Genomic DNA, 7,188 nt, shown 5'->3' with positions numbered 1-7,188 from the left:
AGAAAAGGACTCTTAGCACCCATGGTGGAGCCTGGGATGGTAATATGGTGAGCCAATGAAACCCTAAGGCTGCTTTACAACACCTGGAAACAACTACAGGTTGATTTTTTTTTTTTGCCATTATAACCACTTCCTAACATTAGAGGTTGGAGGGAAATGAGTTTTCTCCATAACCAAAGGGTGTTATGTTTTACAGCTGACACCTGCAACTGTCAGGATCAGCGCTAGCTTCAATCATGGCAGTTTAATCTCTTAGGCTAGGTTAACATTGTGTTAACAGCAGCCCGTTCAACACATGCGTTAACGGGCTGCTGTTAACGCAAGTGCCGACATTCCATGGCGCTAGCACAGATAGAGCTAGCAGATGCTCTATCTGCGCTAGCAGTGACGGACCCGGAAACGCTGCAGCCCGCGTCCCAGTGTCCGTCACTCAATGACGGCATATCGCTAGTGCACGCCCATTGTGGGGGTGCGCTAGCGATGCGTCCGACATAGGAAGTAATGGCGGCGTTAACGGACTGCGTTACACCGCGTTATGCCACGGTGTAACGTAGTCCAGCTAACGGACGCCAGCAACGCTATGTGAACCCAGCCTTAGCTACTGTTAATCACTAACAACTGGGACATCTAAGAAGTCATATGGGGGACGCGCTTTCACTTAATGGATAGTCATGGCTGCCAGAGCCCCAATGAATAAAAAAGAGAGGAGTGCAGTGGACAATGGTTAATCCAGGAGATAAGTATAAAAAAACTTCAAATTTGTTGCAACGCATTTCGGAGTAGAACTTATTGCTTATTCAAGCATAAGCTTTAGGGGTTTTGATACTTATAACCTGAATTAACGGCGTCAACGCCCGAGATCCAGCACTCCTCTCTCTTTTACTTGCCATGTCCTCTCTCTTTTCAGTGTTAGATTATTCTTCACTCTTTACATAGTTGTGCTGGGCACAGCATGATCAGGTGAGGGACCAGCCCTCCAGTTAACCCTAACCAGTTGCCCACAGTGTTACACAGGGAGCACTTGTTTTTTTATCTCTCCAGTGCCCCAATAAATACACCATGTTTGCCATCTCTCTGTACTTTTGTTTTAGTGAAAATGAAATGTGGGCATCAGGACCTCCTGTTCCAGTTGGTTAGGAGTACGGAGGTGTCCGGTAGCACCTAATCAGGGGCTCATTTTTATATATATGCTATGGCCTGCACTGTCCTTTTTGTGCACCACTGAAATTATGTCATGACAGGTGACAAACAATAAAATGGAAAAAGGGGAAATGATTGAGGAAGGAACATAGAGAAGGAGGATAACGATACTCACTGATAGAATATGTAATGTAAATAATCAAATTTAGGCAGAAGCTGAAAAAGAAATTATTCATTTTATTTACACGGTGTGTAGACAATTCATATCAATGCCGATAATTAAATCTCCATTTGTAAACTGCAATGAAAATTGAGTGTGCATAACACATAAATAGTCGGTAGGTTGAAACTGTAAAATAAAGATACAAATAAATAAAAATTTCTAAAAAATAAAGAACAAAAACACAAATACAGGATGTGGCTGCTTTTACTTCAGGCCCCTAGTAAAGGGGCTGTGTGCATACGTTTCTTCCTATACAAGAACCCATTCTCCGCGGGGCAAGGGTTAAAATACTGCACAAAGTCCGACATCCCCATCTTCATAGGCGAGTCTGCACGCAGCCATAGGTTCTGCATCAATCAGGCCATGTGAGCAGTGAAGGCGGTAGTCCTCCATACATGTGAATAATTCATTCATAGACACAGGCACCTCCTAAGTGCATCATTCATAAATGTACATGTTTTGCCTGAGACGTGGGAACAATGTCGAGAGAAACCTTAAAAGTGTAGTAAAAGTAGAATCAAGTACGTCACTGAATACGTAGTGATACAGAAGTGCTTCCTAAGTAATTGTGTATGGTTATTAGGTTGGTGAGTACCTGGCGCGGAAATCCAAGGCTCTCCGGGTGGGCTACAACTACAAATCCCAGCATATCCCCAACAATGGCAAATTAAGACGTAGTCTGAAGCCCCTGAATCCATGATATAAAATCTGTACCATTACACCCGAATTACCATACTGATGTCTTCTTCTGTGACACAGGGCCCCTTTTTGGCACCAGTCCTCAGGTACTGCCTCTCCATTTTTCGATAAGTCAGTAATGTTACGTTACCCACCACCCTAATGGGGTTTTCTCTTCTTGGTATGTGACCAGTCCACATATCACTAGAATATGATCTCTGGTGGTTCAACCTCTGGGACCCCACATTGAGCACTGAGTTCCTCTTACACCTCTGCACAGGGGTGTTCCAGACCACCGGCTGCACCATGGCTCCATTGCAGCGACATTTGCCTGTACAACTATGTGGCCAGGAGTGCCGCTGTCCACAGAGAAACTGTGGGCTCTACTGTTAGTGGGGGTCACAGACATTGTGCATCCAGTAATCATTAATGCGGCTTTCCTGGCTGAGAATAAAATTCTGCTGTCACTTTATGTGACTAAAGATTGCTACATCTTGACATCGTGCAATATGGACGCTGTCAGGATTCCCCTCTATTGCCATCTAGAGCGGATGTCACAGGACAGCAAGTATGTGTTTTATATTCCAAGTCGACTAGCAACTTTTCATGCTTTTCTCAATGCGCTATTGACAGAATCTGATCGGCACTTGACCACAAGTATGCAAATTTTATACCTGCGATCACGTGATGAACCACCCAAGCCGGCAACAGAGTGGAATCCTGACAGCACGCATATTGCTCATTGGCAGGATTTGCAATTTGCAGTCACATGGAGTGACTGCATAAATATATTCATTAGTCATTAGGTAATGGCATAGCCAAACATGCCATCACATGCTAATATAGGCATACTCCTTTAAAGAAGCATCACAATTGTGGTAGTGGACGTGCAATTTTATCATGAACTGTGCAACTGAACAGCGCCATGTACGAGTTCATACATCGTTATTGTTGGTTTTGAAAGGATTATTGGGCAGCTCTGCTTAAGATTCTGTGAATTTTTTTAAGATTACAGTAACTCAAGTCAAGCAATCACAATTTTTACTCTTTAGGTCAGGCTCCAAAGGAAAATAATGAAAATTGACAGTTGAATTCTATTGGGAAAAAAAATTGTTGGGTTGTAAAATGGTAACAATGGTAATTTTTGCATGGCCTTTTTTTTTGCATTCCTTCTGATGACCACAATAGCTGTCATGTAGCCAGGACTAAGAAGGGACCATTGGTTTTTCTTGGGTATCTTCAAATGTAATTTCAGGGGTACTCAAGAATGAAACTCTGATCACCTATCTACTATTCAGATTCCTCCAAACTGCGGTCTTGCAGCTCAAAGAATCCTAGAATCAATCAACATAAAAAGTTTTTGCAAGGGCGTAATAAGACATCGGAACATAGTGCCTGGACTGGCTTGCGGCTCTCCCGACCTGAGAGTGACAGCTTCATATCTTTCTATGCAGCTATCACTCTCTGGTAGGGAGAGCCGCCAGCCAGTCTGTGCACTTGCGTTCCGATCTCGGGACGATTTATACGGCCGCCTGACTGCAACCTAAATAAATTGCATTTCATACTGTATGTTGTATTAATTCTAAAGACCTCCATACACAGTAGACTAAATCGATGTCGGCAGGAACGGTCAACGGTCTAAAGAGTATGGAGGCCTCCTGACTCTCCCTGACAGCTGATATTGAGGGTGATAAGGAACGGCCAGTTTCAGTTGTAACGCCCAACGTTTTAGTTGTCCAAGAGATGTGAGGAGTCTGGCAGCGACTTTCTACTCTCCCCTTTGAAAACACATGAACGTTGATACATGGGTTTGGGAGAGATCGACATTAGCTGAACAATCATTCAGACAATAGTTATTTAATGTGTATGGGGACTTTGGATACAGCCTATATTAAAGTCCAGAGCTGAAATCAGATGTGTGGCTTCAGAACAGAAGTCTAAGGCTATGTGCACACGTTGCCGATTTTGCTGCGGATCCACAGCGGATTGGCCACTGCAGATTCGCAGCAGTTTACAGTACCATGTAAACCTATGGAAAACAAAATCCGCAGTGCACATGCTGCGGAAAAAAAACACGCGGAAACGCTGCGTTGTTTATTCCGCAGCATGTCAATTCTTCGTGCGGATTCCGCAGCGGTTTACACCTGCTCCATAATAGGAATCCGCAGGTGTAAAACCGCACAAAAAATGCAAATAAAGCTGTAAATCCACAGTGCGGTTTACATGCGGATTTACCAAAATCAGTGCGGAAAAATCCGCACACCTTTCCGCAAAGTGTGCACGTGGCCTAAAGGTATGTGCGCATGATGTCTTTTTCAGGTGGGGACACTCAGAAAACACTGAAAATGCTCTAAATAAGTATTTAAAAAAATGAATATATGCACTGTAAAGTAAAAACAACTTGTCATTCACATGGCCAGTCTTTTGAGCTTCTTGTAACTGCTTCACATTTGTAAAGATGCAAAGAAGTTAAAAGAAGTGACACATCTATTCTTCACACTTGGAAGACACTCGTTATAGGGAATAGTACTGCCTGATGCATTATAGGAGTACAGGTAAGCTACTATGGAGGTGTCCAATGACAAATTGTTGGCTGCTTCCATAGATGACCAGCAGAATTATGAATGCAGCTCTGGACTATAATATAGCAATGTCACAATGGGTATACAAGGTCACTATACTATTTTTAGTGCATGATGGAGAATATTAAATTGAAATAGATATCCAGGCTTACGATTATTATTACTGTAGTCATTTTCCTACTCAAAGCAATGTATTTAGTTCCTTCTTTAATTTCTCCCAGTTTCAAAATCTGTACTTGCTGTCGATGAATGAAGCAATTTTCGTCTGGGAATCTGTCCTGATTTTGTCTAACAAAGGTTCATGACTCGTAACAAAAGAGCTCTGACTCAAATAAAATAGTTGTATGAGAAAAAAAAAACCACATTGATTAGAGCCGAACTGTAATACCTTAAACAGCCACTGGACAAGAGTGGCGCTATTTCTGGAATCAAAAGAAACAAACAAAAAAAAAAAGCTAATTGTTTTACAATCTCATACAACTTCCTTGATGTGCTCAGCACCTGTGCAAAACAAGACCAGGACCATAGACTGTATGCAATTAATTTTTTCATCCGTCAGCAAGCAAAAATCTTGAAAAATCGTCAGAAGCTGAAACACAAAGGGACAATTATTATTTAAAAAAAAAAAAATTGTCTAAAAGCTTTCCGTTTGGGAGTCTAATAACATTTTTGCACACGTAGCCAAATTTATAAAGCACATGCATCGTTTTCCATGCCAGGAAATTATTATCCTGCGCAGATCAGTTAAGGCCAATGCTATTCTATCCAAGGCTATTGAAGAGTGCAATATATGCACTTTGTAAAACTTTGATGTATTTGGCACATCATGAACAGTGTATGATACTTTTTCTAAAGGTATCCCAAAGTAAATAGCATAATATAAGAATATCCCTTTAAAAGCAGATACAAACTGCATGGATTATTAAATAGATCGCTTAAAGGGGTTATCCAAGACTACATTTTTTTTTGCTATGAGCCAAAAAACTATCAGGCAAGTTGCTGCTAACTACCTGCCTGTTCTATCCAGCACTGACTCAGTGATTCAGCTACTCCACATCAACATAGAACTCTTCTTCTGCCGGGCCGCCCTGTCGACGTTGCGTGACTGCCGATGTCATGCTGATTGACAGCTGGCTTCCAGCACTTAGGCAACAGGGAGTTAATCAGCATGACATAGGCAGTGACGTCCTATCAACAGCGCCGAGCAGAAGAGAAGCCGCTGCTTTCTCTTCATGGCATCAGTGGAAGCTGCAGAATTACCGGCAGGTGCGGTCAGTGACCAATCTGTGTCACTGACCGCTCCTGCCGATCAGTGACATCTGTGCCAGGCACAACAGGCAGGTAGTTAGCAATTACCTGCCTGTTATTCTTAGGCCCACAGTAAAAAAAAATCATATAGTCCTGGATAACTCCATTAATGCTCCCATACACATTAGATAAAAGTCATTCGAATGTGTCAATCTTGGGGGGACTGACCAACCATCTCATGCATATGGGGTCTCCCAATACTCCCCCGTCAGATGATATCAGGGGTGAAAAGGATTGGTCAGTTGAAATTTTAAACGTTCAGCCAACTTCTATCTTGTGTGTATAACCAGCTTTAGACCAAATTAAACTGGTGTACTTACCAAGGTTAGTACCACAGCCTTAACAGGTCTAAAAGATCTATTAAATAATGTATGCAATTTTGTATTGTGAAATCTCGGGTCAAGCCAACTTTAGATAAATCTGCATTTTTTACTCGCTGAACACTGTCTTTTTGCTTTAGCCACTCCCTGGATGAGTAACCCATTACCATTGTGACCAAGATATACAACAGTAAAGTGATGAGATTGTTTTTCATTATTTACTCTCAGGAATTACCATCCCAACTGCAGTGTTTATGGCAACTGCAGACATTACTTGAATGAAAGGTTGCTCCAAAAGTGCTGATCTCGCAATTCAGGCATTAGTTTTTAGTGATGTAGCTGAGAACACATATAAAAAATAGTCGCAAATTATTTTTAAAGGCTGCTCTGAGCTAGGGTATGTTTGTCACTCAGTCATAGGTTCTGTCTGAATTCCAAACAATGGGATTCAAACGTGCCCCTGACAGAACCCTAGACTTCAATTATCAAAAAAGTCCAAACATGCAACTTTGATGTACTTTTGAGAGCTTGAGAGTTTTTTGACACCTTTCTAACAATAGCATATTCTACTGTGCGAAAAAAGATCAATTGGAATCCAAAGTTGCATGTTGATAACTGAAGTTTAAAGTACCGTCATGGGCACATCAAAATCCCATTTTTGGGGAATTCAGTAGCAACTATTGATGGCGTCACAAACATGTGACCAAAACATAAATCAAACCAGGCTTTAATCAGTTGGCCAACCTTGGGCTTGACATTTAAAAAATTGCTGTTGCATCAGTATATATCAAATTAATCCACTGGCAATCTGGTAGATCGGTTTTTATATAATCAATGACTATGATGTGAGTGCATCTATGTGGTTTTCTGAGTAATATATAGATAGCCTATCCTTAGCACAGGTCTACAATGCATGATTGGTGGAGGTCATGATGTG

Source organism: Ranitomeya imitator, chromosome 2, assembly GCF_032444005.1.
Source record: "Ranitomeya imitator isolate aRanImi1 chromosome 2, aRanImi1.pri, whole genome shotgun sequence".
Lineage (NCBI taxonomy): Eukaryota > Metazoa > Chordata > Amphibia > Anura > Dendrobatidae > Ranitomeya > Ranitomeya imitator.
This window is presented reverse-complemented; position numbering follows the sequence as displayed.